The sequence below is a fragment of the Nomia melanderi genome, chromosome 1 (genome assembly GCF_051020985.1).
Source record: "Nomia melanderi isolate GNS246 chromosome 1, iyNomMela1, whole genome shotgun sequence".
Lineage (NCBI taxonomy): Eukaryota > Metazoa > Arthropoda > Insecta > Hymenoptera > Halictidae > Nomia > Nomia melanderi.
The window spans coordinates 22,816,731-22,836,835 of record NC_134999.1 but is presented as its reverse complement, the minus strand read 5'-3'; the positions used below and the strand labels follow the sequence as shown (position 1 = coordinate 22,836,835).

General features: G+C 37.4%; 1 protein-coding gene across 2 annotated transcripts in view; it reads left to right on the top strand.

Moving 5' to 3' along the window:
* The first annotated feature begins 3,811 nt into the window (after positions 1–3,811).
* LOC116433267 (paired box protein Pax-6) overlaps positions 3,812–20,105 on the top strand; it is a 161,278-nt gene continuing 144,984 nt past the window's right edge. For both annotated transcript variants that reach the window (XM_076367638.1, XM_076367633.1), the window contains exon 1: positions 3,812–4,383. The gene's annotated coding sequence lies outside the window, so the exon portion shown is untranslated. The remainder of the gene's footprint in view (positions 4,384–20,105) is intronic.

The following is a 20,105-nucleotide window of genomic DNA, read 5'->3' as shown; positions in this document are numbered from 1 at the left end:
TTTTGTTTTATTATTCATTCAAATTTTCATTAGACATTATTACTTTTATTTTTGTTTACTGAGGTTATTTATCGAACTATAAAGTTTTATAATTTTCGACTGTCCAATATCAAAGTATTTAAAATCGTAGATACACAAAATGACCTCAACAATGTAAATAAGACTAAGATCACAAGAGGTTCACTCTTCCCACAAACGAGTACAAAAGTTTACCACTGTCAGACACTTTCACAAATATCTGGTAAACTAATCCCGAGCGACGGTAACATGTTTAACAAAAAGTTACTCAGAATGAACGCCCCCACAACATATTTCAATTTTATTGAAATCGGTGATACCGACACTATTCTACATCATTGAATACTATTCCCACAAATAATGACACTAGTAATTGATTTGGTATTAGTTGTTGACTATTTTTCAGGAAAACGTGAAAAATTAAGGTTTTTAAAAGTAATTATATTTGGATAATCTTCTAGGTGCGGGTATCAGTAATTTACTATACTGTACTTCCCACAAAGTAAAAATGATACTGCCAATTATTGACAGTTGAATATTTTTCAGGAAAATGTGGAAAATTGAGGTTTCTGAAAGTAATTATATTTGGATAATCTGGGAGCAAGGTGTGGGTATCAGTAATTGACTATATTGTATTTCCCACAAAGTAAAAATGATAGTGCCTATTTTTGACAGTTGACTATTTTTCAGGAGAACATGGGAAAGTAAGGTTTCTGAAAGTAATGTTATTTCGGTACACTTCTGGAGAAAATTGTTGGTATCAATAATTGACTATAGTCTACTTCCCACAAAGTAAAAATGATACTGTCAATTTTTGACAATTGTCTATCTTTCAGGAGATCGTGGAAAATTAATGTTTTTGAAAGTAATTATATTTGTATAATCTTCTGCAACAAGATGTAGGTATCAGTAATTGACTATACTGTATTTCCCACAAAATAAAAATGATACTGTCAATTTTTGACAGTCGACTATTTTTCAGAACAACCTGGAAAATTAATGTTCTTGAAGGAATGATCTTTCGATACTCTTCTGAGAACAAGGTGTAGGTACCAGTAAGTACACTTTACTACCCACAAACTCCAAAATCCACTATCAGACCCACTTTCCCAAATATCTCTTAAACCAATCCCTTACGACGGTAACACATATAACAAAACTTGCTCGATTACTAAAATCGATGATACCGTCAGTATACACCACCACCTCCTATTCCCACAAATATTCCACATATCGTTCCAACCAGCAAGCGTCTCGCCTCCATCATTGGCCACGTGTTCGCCGAACGCCTTAAACAAACCGTCCCCGATTGTTCGGAAGAACCGGCGGCACACTTGACCTTCACGGGTCATTCGGTTCGGTTTGGTCTAATTCACGCGCGAGTCGGTTGTTACCTTGTTAACGATTGCGGCAACGGTTTTCATGGCACACTTTCACGGGTAATAGCGTGCTCCGGGTCAAAGTGCCGGCCGGTAAGTGGCACTTTGACGAAAACACGCGCTCTCCGGGGCCGGGGCGAGGTGAATTTTCCGGAACGGAAAATTACTTCTCGGTTTGTCCGGGGGTATTTCGTGTGAAACGAGCTTGTTTCTTCGCGAGGGAGCGAGAGGGGTCTAAACGCTTCGCGCCGCCGACAAGGGTTGATGCAGTTATTCCTATCCGCCCCGTCCGCCCCTTCGTTTCCATCGCGAGCCGGCTCGCGGGGAAGGCTGCCGGGCCCCGTCACCGAAGAAGAGAGGGTGACTCACCCCCCGCACGGAGTTTCGAGTGCATAGCACCCACAACTGATCCACGCGTGACTAGATAGCGTTCCGCGCGAACGGGGCCGACGGGAATGATGTTTTAATGTTTATCATTGATTTTTACATTTTCCGAGAATTTTTTGTGGTGAGTGGTAAATGTGAAGTGTGTTGCACGGTTCTTGTCCTTTTTGGTAGTTTATTAGTGATGGTTAATGCTTAATGTGTATCATTGATTTTTAGATTTTCGGAGAAATTTTTGCGCTGTGGTGAGTGGGAATATGTTGCATGGTTCTTGTCCTTTTTGGGTAGCTGATTATGGTTAATGATGTTTTAATTTGTATCGTCGATTTTTATGTCTTTTCGGAGAATTTTTTGTGCGCGGTGGTGAGTGGGACGTGTGTTGCACTGTTCTTGTCGTTTTGGGGTAGTTGATTAGTGATGGTTAATGGTCAACGTGTATCATTGATTTTTACATTTTTCGGAAGCCTCCTTTGGATTGTGTATTTTATGTTGGTGGATGTGTGATTATATTAGGTGGTAAATGTGAAGTGTGTTGCACGGTTCTTGTCGTTTTGGTTAGGTGATTAATGATGGTTAATGATGTTTTAATGTGTATCATTGATTTTTACATATTTTGGAAGTCTTTCTGGATAATATCTCTTATATTGTTGAATGTGTGATTGTATTGGGTAGTAAATGTGAAGTGTGTTGCAAGTTTCTTGATGTTTTTGGTTAGTTAGAAGGATTAAATTAGGTTGGAGAGTTTTGGTTAAAGTAATTGGTGTGGATTTAGTCGTGTATATATTGATATATATTGATCCTTGTATATATAATGTTTTATATGATACTTTTATGGTGTGATTGTAGTGTAAGGATAAATGGAACATGTGACTGGAAATGGCGGTTATAGGGTTTGCATAAGAATGTTAGGAGAAACGGAATTTCTTTCTGCATATTTAGACGTTGAATGTGTGAATGGAACACAGATTTGTTTGGTTGAAAAGTTAATAATATTAGTAATAGAAATAATGATAAGTCAATTATTGTAGTTTATTATAACTTTACACTAGAACCATTAACATTAAAACTACCATATGGATCATAATTGACCCATTCCTGACTTCTTCTGTTACAATAATTACAAAATCACAAAGACTTCTTTAAAGAACGATTAAAGATTTTTATTGAGTAATACCTAAACAGAAATGTAAACCATTTGAAATCCTACAACTAGAACTACCAGGCGGGTCAAAATTGACCCACTCCTTATTTCCTTTACTACAAATATTACAAAGGCACAAGCACTTAAAAAGAGGATCAAAGAATTTCTTTCAGCAATACTTAAAGAGAATATAAGGAAATCTTAACACTACAACTACCAGGCAGGTCATAATTGACCCTCTCAAAATTCCCTCCGTTCCAAAGCTTCCAAAGTCACGGCCACTTAAAAAACTGATCAAAGAATATCTTTCATCAATACCCAAACTAAAATACAACCCAATTGAAACTTCAACACTAAAACTACCGGGTCAGTTCCGACCCACCCAAAATTCCTTCCGTTCCAAAGCGTCCAAAGTCACGGCCACTGTGAAACTCGAATCCAATTCAACCGCTCATTTCTACTATCAACTCCCCTCCCTTCACCCCGTAAACCGTCTCAACCCCACCACCCGAGAATCCCAAAACCGCCCCGTCATCGGCTGCAGCCCCGAACAAAAGCTGCAAAAAGTCCGGCGACGACAAAGAGTCCCAAAAGAAACGCGGGGCTCTCGGGGACATACCCCAGAGCGGCTCGGCGTGCCGCGCAAGCAGTCGGTCTCCATCTGGCGCGAACTGGTCGGCCGGTACCCTTTTCCGTCGGCGAGCGCGTCCCGGCCGGGCGCATGCGCCCCTCGCACGCAACACGCGCCCTCCGATGAGCCTTCCGCACGGTTGAGCATTTCCACCATTCAGAATCGATGATGTCACGAAGCGGAGCCAGCATCCCCACCGGCCGCGGCGCGGGGCAGTGGTGGTGGCACCGTGCCCTCCGCCCATTGGTCCGCCGCGCGCCGAGGCACCAACACGAATCGCGGGGTCGCAAGCACGACCCAACGAGAGTCCGCAAGTCGGTGCGTGCCAGTCCGTGCGTGTGCTTTACCTAATAATATTTCCACGGCCAGCGGTGCCCGCTAGTGCCCGCTTTTCTACGTCGACTATCGCTTCTCCACCGTGCTCTCGCTCTCGCTCTCGCTCTCGCTCTCGCTCTGCCCCGCGGCCGTTCGGGGAGCCAAGAAAGCAGAAGAATCACGCTGCAGAGCAGCACGTGTGCTGCGCTCGTGCGGATCGCGCTCGACTCCTGTTCGGAAACCGTCCCCGTGATATTCGTCGTGAACGATTAACCCGGCCCGCGCGAAGTGCTGGCACGCAACAACAACAACGTTCGCCGAAGCACGTCTGCCGGTTGATGACTTTGCCGCCCGCCGCGGCTCCAAAGGAGTTCAGTGTCGCGGAGTGACTGTTCCCGGCCGTTCGTGAAAACTGTGGATTCGCGCGTGTGACCACGGTACCACGCCGCACGGGGATTCCCCTGCCGGGCCGACAACACGCTGGTACCCCGACCGCCGGCCGACGGCAGCTTTTGGTATGTAGTCACGTGGTCACCTCGATGCCCGGTTAAGTTTCTATGGGATTGACGGGGCTCCGAGTTTTCCACGAGTTTCGATGCGTCTCGGGAAGGGCTGCGGGAGTTTCGTGGGTGGTTTCGTGGAGTTTTGAGCTTTTGGAGTGGTGTTAGCGAGGTGGGATCATCAGGGTGATCGTGGCGACGGGTGGGTCAAACTTGACCCGTTGAGGGTTCGTAAAGAAATGATTGAGGACGTTGATTTTGGGGTACTTCATGTTTGTGAGTGGCGATGGGTGGGTCTAACGTGACCCGTTGAGGGTTCGTTAAAAAATGATTGAGGACGTTGATTTTGGGGTACTTGATGTTTGAGAGTGGCGACGGGTGGGTCAAATGTGACCCGTTTAGGGTTTGTGTTGGGATTGGTGAGGAGGCAGGGATGGTTCTTTGATTATGGTTAGGGAAGTTGATTTGGTGGAACTTGATAATTGATAGTGGCTGGTGAGTCAAACGAGACCCGTTGAGGGTTTCGTTTGTTCTAATTATTGTAAAGGCATAGGCGCTATGTTGAGTATGATTAAGGAAGTTGATTTGGTGGTACTTGATACTGGATAGGGGCGACGGGTGGGTCAAGATTGACCCGTTGAGGGTTTCTGTTGGGATTGGTGAGATAGAGATGGTTCTTTGATTATGGTTAAGGAAGTTGATTTGGTGGTACTTCATACTTAATAGTGACGGGTGGGTCAAACGTGACCCGTTGAGGGTTTCGTTTGTTATGGTTATTATAAAGGCACCGGCGCTTCGTTGAAAAATGATTGAGGTTGATTTAGTGATAGTTAATGGTGGAACTATTGGATGGGTCAAAAGTGACCCATTCCTGACTTGTTTTGGTAGAATTAGTGAGAGAGTACAGATACTTCTGTGAGAAATCGTTGGAGAAGTTGATTTAGTGATACTTATACTGAAATATACACCAAAGACAGCAGAAAGCTTAAAAATCTGAGAAATTAGATATTCTTTTGCGAATTGAATTGTTCAGAGACCGAAATAAAGTTCAAAATTGTGTACAAACTGTTTGCTTCATCCAAAAGTGTACAATTCAATGACAATAGAATGCATTGAGATTTTCCTCTGCAACAGATGTAATATTATTAATTGAAATCTCGATAAATTCACAATTTAACATTTATAGAGAAATTTAAAAAACTAAGTTTAAGTGCCTGATAGTTCTAGTGTTGATAAATACACAGAAGTTTTATAAAGAAATTTAGAAAAATACACAGTTAGAAGTTTCACAAAGAAATTTAGAAAAATACACAAATGTCTCATAAAGAAATTTAGAAAAATAAATTTAAATGCTCAACAGTTCTAATGTCAATAAATACACAATTACAAGTTTCATAAAGAAATTTAGAAAAATAAATTTAAGTACTTATTAGCTCCAGTGTCAAAATTAATTACCGTCGGAGTGCTCCACTTAGATTACCTCGAATTTTTGGTGATTTCAATAGTTCAGTGAAGCTGTTTATGAGCTGAAATCTTCGAAGTTCTGCGAAAGAATTTTTTTAGAGTCTACGACGGAGTTGTACGAAACTGGTTGATTCGAACGCAATTTTAGCGAGGTTGCTGATACTTCTGCCGAAGTTTCTTTTGTCTCGTTTTTTGGTACGGCGTGCGGTATAGTTTTAATCGCCCTCGTGGAACTTAAAAAGCTGAATTTGCTCTTTAGTTGGACTTCTCTGTTTAAGTTGCTGTGCGAGTTTATTTAGTTTTGTGAAGTTCGAGAAGTGGGTGATACAGGATGTTCTATTGAGTTTTTCGAGAATTCGGAAATTGAGTGTTTAGTAGTCCTTTGCACTCGATATTTTTCATTGCGTTCGTTAGTTTCTGATGGAATGTTATTATTTGCAACTTGCATAAGGGAAAGTATTGCATCAGTTATGGGAAGAATTGTTTTATTTCTGTTTCATGTGTTCATACGTTGTTCAACGTTTCATATTGAATTTGAAATTTTAGATTCTTTATTTTGTATTTTATAATTCTATATATTTTGGGTTCTGTATTTTATGTTTTATAATTCTATATATTTTATATTCTATATTCTATATTCTATATTCTATATTCTATATTCTATATTCTATATTCTATATTCTATATTCTATATTCTATATTCTATATTCTATATTCTATATTCTATATTCTATATTCTATATTCTATATTCTATATTCTATATTCTATATTCTATATTCTATATTCTATATTCTATATTCTATATTCTATATTCTATATTCTATATTCTATATTCTATATTCTATATTCTATATTCTATATTCTATATTCTATATTCTATATTCTATATTCTATATTCTATATTCTATATTCTATATTCTATATTCTATATTCTATATTCTATATTCTATATTCTATATTCTATATTCTATATTCTATATTCTATATTCTATATTCTATATTCTATATTCTATATTCTATATTCTATATTCTATATTCTATATTCTATATTCTATATTCTATATTCTATATTCTATATTCTATATTCTATATTCTATATTCTATATTCTATATTCTATATTCTATATTCTATATTCTATATTCTATATTCTATATTCTATATTCTATATTCTATATTCTATATTCTATATTCTATATTCTATATTCTATATTCTATATTCTATATTCTATATTCTATATTCTATATTCTATATTCTATATTCTATATTCTATATTCTATATTCTATATTCTATATTCTATATTCTATATTCTATATTCTATATTCTATATTCTATATTCTATATTCTATATTCTATATTCTATATTCTATATTCTATATTCTATATTCTATATTCTATATTCTATATTCTATATTTTATATCTTATAATTCTATACTTTTCATTATGCTCATTATTCCCTAATGAAATGTCAACAATATTATTTGCAACTCTTGTATCAATTATGGGGAAGGATTGTTTTATTCCTGTTTCACGTATTAACAAGGTTAATACCTTGTTCCAAATTTGATATTGAATTTTTTTTATAATTTTGCTGCAATCAAGTGACTGAGAGTCAATTCTCGAGTGCAAAGGGTAAAGTTGGATCTGTCAGTTCCTTTGGAGACAAGAGTTTGAGGGAAAATAAGTTATCAGGGTTTTATTAGAATTGAATTGACAAGGAAAGTGACAATGAAAGAATCTATATTGTTAACAATATGTTCAGCTGAAGAAATAGCAGCGAAAATTGTTAAAATTGAGAATAAACAATTTTCTATGTATTTGTTAGTAATAACCATTAAACTTCAATATCAGTGAAGAAAAATTGTATAAATCTTAAAAATCTTTGTTTTAGGAGCAGAAACTATTATTTAAAACTAAAAATGATGAATTTGTTACTAATAAACATTAAGCTTCAATATTCGTGAAGAAAAATTGTGTAAATCTTAAAAATCTTTGTTTTACAAATATGAACTACTAGTTACAACTAAAAACGAAAAATTTGTTACAAATTTGTTACTAATAAATATTCAGTTTTAATATCAGTGAAGAAAAATTGTGAAAGTTTGAAAAATGTTTATTTTACAAGCAGAAACGAATAGTTAATATTGAAAATGAAAAATATGTTACAAATTTATCACTAATTATGGGACAGAACTTTGTAGTAAATAATATATAATACAATAACATCAAGAACTATTAGTATAATTGGATTGTTTAATTATTCGAGAAGTAAAGCTTCTTTGCAGCGTAGTGCAAGACGAAAATATGAAATTTCGGAGCCAGTTCGTCAGAGTTAACGCTAATTAAAGTGTTTCTATTTTTTTTGGTCATTGTGATCAGTGAATTGAGTGTTTCTGTAGTTTCCCGAATAAACAATCGTGATATTTATAACCATAAACATGAAAAATTGGAGAAACACGAAATCTGACTCGTCTCGGATGATTTGAGCCGAATAGCCGCGTTTCGAAGGATTTCCAGGCGATAAATGAATAAAATGTAATATGATCATCTAAAGTATATTAAGTACGGAATCTAGACACCTTAGGGAATAATAATGATCAACACATTTGAATTTCCAAGCTCACCTTCCCATTTTATACGCGAAACTCCGAGTACGTGTTTTAGTCTAGCCACGAATTCGTTGCGTTCGCGTTGCTTCTAACGCGCACTAGTAACAAACAGCTATCCTAAACAATTAAAGCCGTATTAGATCAAGTATAGGAATGGTGTACGAAGTAATACGAACAGTCAGTATGCCGATTCCTGCAACAACCTGACAAATATCGCCGATATTCCTATTTTTTCGCCCGCGTGATTTGACGCGAACAGCCGCGTTTCGAAGGCTTTCATGGGGATACACGAACGGAATGCAGTGTGTTGATCTAAAGTGCATTGAATACTGAATCTAGACACCTTAGAGAATAATAATAATCAACACATTTGAATTTCCGAGCTCACCTTCCCATTTTATATGCGAAATTCTGAGTACATGTTTTAGTTTAGCCACTAATTCGTTGCGTTCGCGTCGGCTCTATCACGTGCCGCTGGCAAACAACGGTTCGAAACGATTGAAGATTCATTAGATTCAGTTTAGGGATGGTGTACGAAATAATAATGACAGTCATTATACTGATTTCTATGACAACGCGACAAATGTCGCCGATATTCCTATTTTCACCCCGCGTGATTTGACGCGGATAGCCGCGTTTCGAAGGATTTTACGCCGATAAATGAATAAAATGTAATATAGTCATCTAAAGTACGTTAAATACTGAATCTAGACACCTTAGAGACTAATATTAATCAAACCAATTGAATTTCCGAGCTCACTTTCCCATTCTATACGTGAAACTTCGACTGCATATTTCACTTTTCCTACGAATTCACTGCGTTCGCGTCGGCTGTATCGAATGTTGACGACAAACGGCACTTAGAAACTATTGTAGAAGTATTGGATCAAGTGTAGACAAGCTGTAAGAACTAGTATAGACAGTCATTATGATGATTTCTACAATAATGTGACAAATATCGCCGATATTCCTATTTTCACCAGAATTAAAGAATCTAAAGAAATTCACTCAAAGACGCGAATTCGCGGCAGCGGCAACCAAGGAATAGAATTCGGAAGATGCGAATTCACGTCATCGGTCGCGAACGCGTAAATTTCGTCCCGGACCGAGACAAAATTTGATCATCGGGGTGAGAGTTGAAGCGACGCTGAAGATTCAATTTACAAAGCGATCAGAATGACTCGAAATTGTTCGAAATTATTCGTGTGACGTAATTAGGAGCGCTTGGAAATTCGAATGTGATGATTAATATTATTCTCTGAGGTGTCTAGAATCAGTATTCAATGTACTTTCGATGATTATATTACGTTTTGTTCAGTTATCGCGACGACATCCTTTGAAACGCGGCTGTTCGCATCAAATCACGCGTGGCGAAAAAATAGGAATATCGGCGATATTTGTCGCGTTGTCATAGAAATCAGTATAATGACTGTCATTATTATTTCGTACACCATCCCTAAACTGAATCTAATGAATCTTCAATCGTTTCGAACCGTTGTTTGCCAGCGGCACGTGATAGAGCCGACGCGAACGCAACGAATTAGTGGCTAAACTAAAACATGTACTCGGAATTTCGCATATAAAATGGGAAGGTGAGCTCGGAAATTCAAATGTGTTGATTATTATTATTCTCTAAGGTGTCTAGATTCAGTATTCAATGCACTTTAGATCATCACATTGCATTCCGTTCGTGTATCCCCATGAAAGCCTTCGAAACGCGGCTGTTCGCGTCAAATCACGCGGGCGAAAAAATAGGAATATCGGCGATATTTGTCAGGTTGTTGCAGGAATCGGCATACTGACTGTTCGTATTACTTCGTACACCATTCCTATACTTGATCCAATACGGCTTTAATTGTTTAGGATAGCTGTTTGTTACTAGTGCGCGTTAGAAGCAACGCGAACGCAACGAATTCGTGGCTAGACTAAAACACGTACTCGGAGTTTCGCGTATAAAATGGGAAGGTGAGCTTGGAAATTCAAATGTGTTGATCATTATTATTCCCTAAGGTGTCTAGATTCCGTACTTAATATACTTTAGGTGATTATTTTACATTGTATTCATTTATCGCCAGGAAATCCTTCGAAACGCGACTATTCCGCTCAAATCATTCGTATCACAATTAACGCGTTAAGCTCTGTGCTAGTTCACTTCCTCGAAATCCACAGGAAGCAAACTCGAAACACTTCCAGTCCGTTAAGGGTTAATTCCTCATCTCAATGTCCACTTCGTTTACGTTCGAACATCCGCGGCACACTCGTCGAAACGTTAACCGCGTGAAATAATCAATCGCGCGACGCTGCGCGTTCGAACGGCCGTTTTCTGGACGACACTCGATAACTTGAAAACTATAAGTAATAGAAATAAATGCTTCAGAAGAAAATTGTAGTATATAGTGCTAGTTATATGGTCGATTCGGTTTTGTTCACAATATGGGAATATTATGTTGTTTCTTTCAATAACAATGGATAATTTACGCTTCGATTCCAACGTTACACAAAAATGGAGAAATGAAATTTATTCGCGTAAAATTTGTATTTTCCAAATGAAAATTATTTTGCATAGCAAGGAACAATCGAGATATTACTATCTTCGATTTATAATATCGAAACTGTCGAATTTTTTATGCACGATGGGAGAAACTGCCGTTTTCCAGTGCGAAATTCGGTAATTCAAAAAGTTCGAAAAATAGAAATAAATGCAATAGTTGCGAGATGCAGAGCTAAACTCACGATGATTATATTTTTATTACTTTATGGGAGTATCACGAAGTATTTCCCATGACAATAGATACTCTACGTTTCGATGCTAACGTTCCACAATTAAAGAAACCCAAATAACACGCTGATACCACAAAAAACATCAGCGTCTCACACACCTCAAACCTCCATGAAAATGAATATAAATAATTATTAACTATTTTCTACCAATTCTTACGTTACAGTATCATCTAGTTACTTACATCATTGACTATTTTCATTACACATCATCTGTATCCTGAATTACAACCGTTTCCTAGTCATTTCAAACCGTCACTCACCAGCGACCACCATGGAAACCATCGCCTTAACGCACACAAAACTTCTATTCTCCACACAAAAATCATTTCTTGTGCCACATACTAATCAACACACTCCACTCTTCAATTTCCATCATCAAAACAGTCGAATTTTTCATGGGCAATGCTAAAAACTGACGTTTTTTAGGTAAAATTTGATAATTTGAAAAGTTCGAGTGCTAGAAAACAATGCAGTAATTTTGAGGAACAAGGCTAAACATGGTGATTATATTTTTATTATATTATGGAGGCGGTATGGGGTTTTTCCAAATGACAATGGGTACTTTGTGTTTCGATTCTAAACTTGTATAAGTAAATGAAAGAGTATTAATTCATAAAATTTGTGGTTTGAAATGAGAAATTGTTTAGGAATTGTTTAGAAAAATTGAATTTTTATTATTTTGTTGTTGTAAATGGATTTCCAGAGTGAATAATCGGAAGCATAGATTTGCGCAAAAGCGACACGCCGCGCGACGGCGACGAGAACGGTCAGAGTCCGCCGCTTAACGACAAGCTCGTTAACTCCTTGGCGTAGTATTTACTTTTGGTAGTAAGCTCGTGTAACATTTTAGTATCGATAGTTTGGAGGATTTGAGGGAAATTGTGTTGTAGTTGATGTGGAAGTTTGTTTTGAAGAATATATATTGTGGTAATATGTGTGATATTGTGATATGAGAATATATTGCATGGAATATTATATTATAATATAAGAATATATTGTATGGAATATTATATTGTAATATTAGAATAAATTACATATAATATTATAATATAATATAAGAATATATTACATGTAATATTATATTATACTGTAAGAATATATTACATATAATATGGTAATGTAAGAATATATATTAGATATAATATTGTATTGTTATATAAGGATGTATTACGTATAATATTATATTGTAATATAAGAATATGTAACATAATATTGTATGATAATATAAGAATATATTACGTATAACATTGTATTATAGTATAAAAGTATATTGCATGTAATATTATATTATACTATAAAAGTATATAACATATATTAGTATATTATTATATAAGAATATATTACATGAAATATTATATTATACTACAAGAATATATTACATGTAATATTATATTATAATATAGGGATGTATTACATAAAATATTATATTGTAATATAAGAATATATTCTATGTAATATTGTATTATAATATTAGAATATGTTGCATATATTATATTATAATATTAGAATATATTACATATATTATATGGTAATATAAGAATATTGGGAGAAGAGTGGAGAAAATGTAGAGTCCGTTACATTGAAGGGTTCTAATTAGCTATTAATTATTTTGTAGGAAATAATAATACTTAACAGCTTAATAATTGTAATAATAATTTGTAAATATTAATTATTTTGTAAAAACTACTAGAGTTCTTTTGGGAAAGCAGTGGAGACAATGTAAAGCCCGTTACTTTGATGTTTTCCAAATAGTCATTACATAATTTCTACAAAATAATAACAACTACTAACTCAATAAGAATAATAACAACAATAATTTGTAAATATCAATTATTTTATAAAAAATACTTGAGATCAGCTAGTAGAAGACTAGAGAAAGTGAAAAACCCGATACTTTTACTGTTTTCAATCAGCCATCACTTATTTTCTATAAAACAATAATATCTAACAATTCAATAATAATAATAATTGCTAAATATTAATTATTCTGCAAATAATACTTGATTTCCGTTCGTAGAGAATTATATGCAATGAACAACCCGTCAATTAGACAGGTACCAATCACTTACATCTCATTTTCCAAAAAACAATAATAACCAACAACTCAATAACAAGAACAACCAGCGTGTACCATATGTGGTACACGTGGCACAGAACGCGTTAACATCGCGACATTAAATCCGCGCCGAAAGGCAACCCTTCCGTCGGTATCAGCGCAGCGCGCGGCAATGGCGCGCCGCGTGCACCCCGCAGATTGCGCGCGCTCGGCGTATAATGCAGCTTAAGTGGCACAATGCGGCCTGTACACGCGCGCTGTATCGGAGATGAATGTGATTGAACGATACGTCGAGTTCCGTTGTCCGCGTTTCAACGTTTCGAACGGACTGCGCGGTGATGCGCGACTCTCCCGCGTCGACCCCCCGTCTTTAGCCCCTTCCGCGTCCGTCGCGGCGCTCTCCGCTTGGAATACACTGCATTACAGTGTAATTAGTCAGTAGATTATATGACTAGCAGCGTAGAATCCGCGGACTGAATATGCCCCGCTTGTGACGTAGCGCAGAATGCGCCTCATCGATGGTGTCGTCATCTCAGATTGACCCCCCCGTCTTGAACCCCTTCCGCGTCCGTCGCCATGCTCTCCGCTTGGAATATACTTCATTATATTCTAACTGGTCAGAAAATTATATGACCAGTCGCCTAGAATCAGCGAGGCGAATTTGCGCCGCTTTCGACGTCGCGCCGAATGATCGCAGCGCAAGTATGGACACCTCACATTGACCCCCCCCCCCTGTCTTGAACCCCTTCAGCATCCGTCGCTACGCTTTCCGCTCGGAATACGCTCCATTATAGTGTAATTGGTCAGTAGAGTACATGACTTGTTTTCTAGAATCCGCGGCATGAATGTGCCCCGCTTGGGGCCTGTCGCGGGAAGCTGCGATTCGCAAGTGTGGGCACTATAAATTGACCCCCCCCCCCCCGTCTTGAACCCCTTCCGCATCCGTCGCGCTGCTCTCCGCTTGTAATACGCTACATTACAGTCTAATTAGTCAGCGAATTATATGTCTAGTCGCCCAAAATCCTCTGCGTCAATCTGCGCCGCTTGCGACGTCATGCCGAATGATCGCAGTTCACGAGTGTGTACACTCTAAATTGACCCCCCCGTCTTGAACCTCTTCCGGGTCCGTCGGGGCGCTCTCCGCTTAGAATATGCTTCATTATAGTGTAATTAGTCAGTAGAACCTATGACTAACCACCTAGAATCCATTGCGTCAATCTGCGCCGCTTGCGACAACAGACCGAACGCGTCCAATCGCTAGTGTGGACTTCTCAGATGAATCCCCCCGCCTTGAACCCCTTCCGCTACCCTCACAATGCTCTACGCTCGTAATACACTGCATTATAGTGTAATTAGTCAGTAAATTATATGACTAGCCACGTGGAATCCACTGCGAATATCTGTGCCGCTTGCGACGTCGCGCCAAATACTTCTGATCGCAAATGTGGACACCACATACACCCCCCCGTCTTGAACCCCTTCCACTCCCCTCGCCATGCTCTCCGCTTAAAATACGCTGCATTATAGTGTAATTAGTCAGTAGCATACATGACTCGCCGCCTAAAATCCTCGGCGTGAATGTGCCCCCCTTGCGACGTCGCGCCGAATGCTCGCAGCGCGGAGCACAAGTGCGGACGCCCCGCGGCGACATTGTGCGCGCACCGTTTCGACCCGGGGGTACGTTGTTCGGGGGTTTTCTAGTAGTTCTCGGTTTCCCTGGTCTGGGGACTGTTTTGTGCGCCGATCGTCGTGCACGATGAGATTTTGGGGGCCGCGCATGGCGGACACTTCGGAGCAGGGATGGATATGAGATGGGTTTCAGTGGGGTTCTGGGTTTCTTAACCAGTTAACTGTTTTTGACGAGTATACACGTCATCTTAAAACTCTTAATGGTGCTGACTTTCTCAACGATGGATTATTTATTTTTTGAGACAAACCTGTAATTCTTCTTCGTTTTCTTTTAGTTTTTTGTTAGGATATATTTTAAGTGCATTTAAGGAGTATACACTTCATTATTTGATTTTATCGTTTGCACAATGAGAGATTTTGCAAACTACGTTCCACACTTAAATGGTTAAGGGGGTGCGTGAAGATGGGGTGTTCTTAGGAGTTTTTCTATAGTGGTACTCCGTTTTTGAGAGAAATTCTGTTTTTATGATGATGATGATGAGGATGATGATGATGAATATCGACATTTTGGAGACGAAACGTACATTTGGAAGACTATGTCGCAAATGATTTAATTACTCGGACAGCAAGAGATTAACCCTTTGAACTCTGTGGGCTCCAACATTGCACCAGTTGTAATATAAAATATTTCAAATTATATTTAATTAATAATATTTTAAATTATTCCATTCTCCACACATCCAAATTTTGTACTAAGGAAAATAAAAGCAAGGAATGTTACAGCATTTCTCATTTTCACTAGATACCATAAAAATTAGTTGTTAAATTACAAAACCATCTGGAGTGCTGGTTAACACGAAATTCCTGCTATTGCTGTTATTTAATAAAGCAAGTCAATGAATTATAAAAATATTCAATTACACGAAAATATATCTGTGAAATATATTTTCATTCGTTAAAAATGTCAGGAACAGAAGTATTCTGTTACGCATAGTTACAATTAGGTATGTATGATAATGGCGCAAAGGTGGAAGCGATGATTCTCCTAGAACACGGAATTTCATTAACGTAAATCGTTTTGCACGGCTGGAGGGACCTCCACAAGATCTATAATCGTTTAACAGCCAGTTAAATCTCCGTGTTATTAACGTGTCGTTAAACACCCGTGGATCCTGTAAATGTTACACATATGCGCGCATTAACATTGACCAATGAAACGTTTCTCGATCAGCTCGGTACGCGAAATGTCTCGTTGTGAACGTAACTTAGTTGTACTTTTTCGGCTGTTTTCGTTGGTGTTCGCACTTTTGGATGGATTTGTTTAATTGAAACGTAAGTAATTGTATGAATATTTATTAAACGTTGTAAAATAATGTTTATTATGTGAGTTGTAGAATTTTGGAATTAGTGGGATGTTCGAGTTGAATTATTACTTTTAATTATTGAAATTCAGTTTTCTTAATTGTAAAATTAATACTATTATTCAAATGGAACAGTTATAAACGTAACTCAGTTCTAATTTTTACTGGTGTTATGGTGAAACAGATTTTATATTTTAATTAAATGATTAAAACACAAGGAACAGTACGAATATTTATTAAATGTTGTAAAACACTATTTATTATAGAATTTTATATAAGATAAAATTACTGAACAAGATTCTATATGGATTAGTAGACAAACCCTACTCGATCTAACTCTCGCAAGCCATCTTTCGTGCAACGTGTCTCCCCGACAAACGATCACCGTCATTCACTTTCCAATGAAAAATACTGTCGAGTGCAATGTATTAAATCATTCACCAAAGATTGTCCCGAGCCCTGCACGGTCCAACCACTCGCGCGCCATCTCTCGCGCAACGCGCCCTCCCCCGACAAACGATCGCCGTCATTCACCGCGTTGAAAGGGTTAAACATCATAAAGGCAGGGCAACTCATCCGCGCTGCCAGTGATCCGGCTTCACCGTAATTCAACGAACAAAGTATGAGCGATGAAGTCGCGGGCTCGCTCCCGCTCGCTCGCTCGCTCGCGCGAGCGCAAGTTTCGCCCGGGACAATTATTCGAGCCGCATTCTACGGCCCTTCAAGTTCTTTGCCGCGCGGTTACAACGCGAAACACCGGGAGAGGCTGGCATTATACACGCGGATGGTAATAGGTTCCATATCCGGGAGGTACCGGCGCATTATGCTTTACATTTCCGGCGAAACAGTGTTAATGGCAGCGCCGCGGTGTAAATAGAGGCCCGCGGGAATGGAATTGCCGACTCGCGCGCGACGGGGGTATGGGTTTCGGGGTATCGGAACGCGCGGGGTGGGAATAAATGAATTTTTATGGGGATAGTATTTATATTAATATCGAGATTAATAGATGGGTGAATGTGAGCCATTCTTGGTGTCTTTTGGTTAGAGTTGCCATGGAGACAAGGGACGTTTCTTTGAGGAATTGTTCGAGGATGACAGTTTAAATACTTGCAAAGCGATAATGCCAAAGTGGGTCAAATTTCACCCATGGTTGTTTTAATATTAAGATCCATTTGTGCATATATTCTAACAATAATTAATATTTTGTTCACCCCAAAAGCATTGTCATCATTTAAATACTTGCAAAGCAATAATGCCAAAGTGAGTCAAATTTGACCCATGACAGTTTCAGTATTAAGATCCATTTGTACATATATTCCAACAATAATTTTCAGACATATTAATATCTTGTTTTCCAAAAGCCTTGTCATCATCTAAATACTTGCAAAACAATAAATCCAAAATGGGTCAAAGTTGATCCATGGTAGTTTCAGTGTTAAGATCCATTTGTACATATATTCCGACAATAATTTGCGATCGTATTAACGTATTAAGTCCAAGTGATCTATTAATAGATTTATTTAAGAACATGTTATGCTAGTAATTAGAATTATCGTGATTACATTGTACTAGTAATTAGTATTATTTATTTAAGAACATGTTATGCTAGTAATTAGAATTATCGTGATTACATTGTACTAGTAATTAGTATTATTTCGTATTATAGCAATTATATTGTATATTATGATTAATTAGTACTATATAAATTATATTATGCTAGCAATTATCATTATAGTGATCATACTATTATTAGTAACTGCTATCATATAATCATTATGCTAGTAATTAATATTACTTACTATCATACCAATTACATTACATCATATTAGTAATTACCACAATACCAATTACACTATCGAATTAACTACTACTATACAAATTACATCACACTACTAATCACTATCACACTAACACTATTTACTCATTCAACATCCAATTCACCAGAACCCACTTTTCCAAATCTCAAACGATCCTCGTCCCCAAACGCTTAAACTGTTTCGCATCATTCTCTAATTGCATTATTGACGAGCCGCTCACACCGCCGCCGCCGTCGCAGTCTAAATTCACCCCCTGTGATACACGCTGCGAACCCGCGGGAATTAACTGGCGCACGCAATGACTTCCGTCGCCATTGTGTTTCGCTTACGCGCATTAATTAATAATTTCGTCGGCCGGAGTGCAAGCGATTCGGTCGATTCGACGGCGAAAACCGGTGGCCGTGTTGCTCTTTCGTAACTGGCTGTTGCCTGGCTAGTTTATTTGTCCGTCGACGAAGAGGGTTGGCCATTTTTGTTACGGAAATTAACATGTCGGCCATCTTGCATCGTCCACCATTTTTCCCTTAAGATATCGTGTGAAACTCGTGACAAAAGTGCGAATGTCGTTTGTTTATAAACAATTTCGCGGGAGGCGCGTTGCATGAAAGATGGCATGCGAGTGGTTAGATCGTGTAGGGCTTTGGGACGTTGGTCGTTGACGAATGATTTAATATATTGCGCTGGATGATATTTTTCATTGGAAAGGCAATGACCGTGATCATTTGTCGGGGGGACGCTTTGCACGGAAGATGGCGTGCGAGTGGTTGGATCGTGTAGGGCTCGGGACGAGCGTTGGAGAATGTTTTAATACATTGCACTGGATGATATTTTTTAGTGGAAACGTTTATTATTTTCTGAGGAAACATCTTGTATAAATTATGGGGCAGAATTGTTAATATATAATATTAAGAGAATTGAATAATATATAATATTTTCTTAATTGTAATAGTTCTTTTAACACGATGAATATTCTAAGAGAAATAGTAAAACTATGAAACTGAAGTGAGTCATTGAGTTTCTAAATATAATGTCGTGGTTTATCATTTTTAATGACAATAGCGAAAGTGTTGAGTTTTATTAGATAAAATTAAATTACCGTACGATCTGTAGAAATTTTTAATCGATTCGTAAAAATATAAATCTTTCAACTATTGAATAAATCTTCGTTTAATTCTATTAGATAAAATTAATCACTGTATAGTATGAAGAAATTTGTAATTAATTCGTGATAATATCAATAATTTTACAACAATAGTAAATCTCCCTTAAATATTATATTAGATAAAATTAAATCAGGATCTATAGAAGTTTTTGATTGATTTATAGAAATATCAATAATTTTACAACAGTAAATCTCCCTTCAATATTATTAAATAAAACTATTGAATTTTTAATAATTAAAAATTACTCCATGATTTGTATAAATTGTTAATAAATTAGTAACAATATCAATAATTATTCAATACCACATAATCTTTTTTTCAAGGAAAAAAATTTACTAATTTACTAATTTATTAATAAATGAGGTTTAGCTACTAATCAAGTTATTTACTAAATAAAGAAAGTTCCGGTTGAGTTATGTTTCGTCTATTATACACCATTTGCTGCGATACACTGACAATGAGTTATAATCGTGGTCTGTTGACCCTTTCATAATGGCATTGTCACGTCCACTGTATCATGGAACTTTTGTTCTTCCACTTGCACCGCGTAATGAAGCTATTACAAAATTGTATTCACTGTTTGCTGTAATCACGTTACGTGAACCGAGTGATATATTGGCGTGGCAAAAATCTAGAGTAATTAAGTAGTGCCTGCATGTTGTGATACGTGTACGGTGATCTAGATTAATATTCGGGAGGGATGGAATTCGAGAATTAATTGTTTATTTTAATTTTGAAACATAATTTCAAAGTATAATTTCAATTCGAGAATTAATTATTATTATGTGTTTGTTGATGTCGATACTGTAGAATTGTCTGATTTTCAATTTATCTGTAAAACAATTTATAAAACGA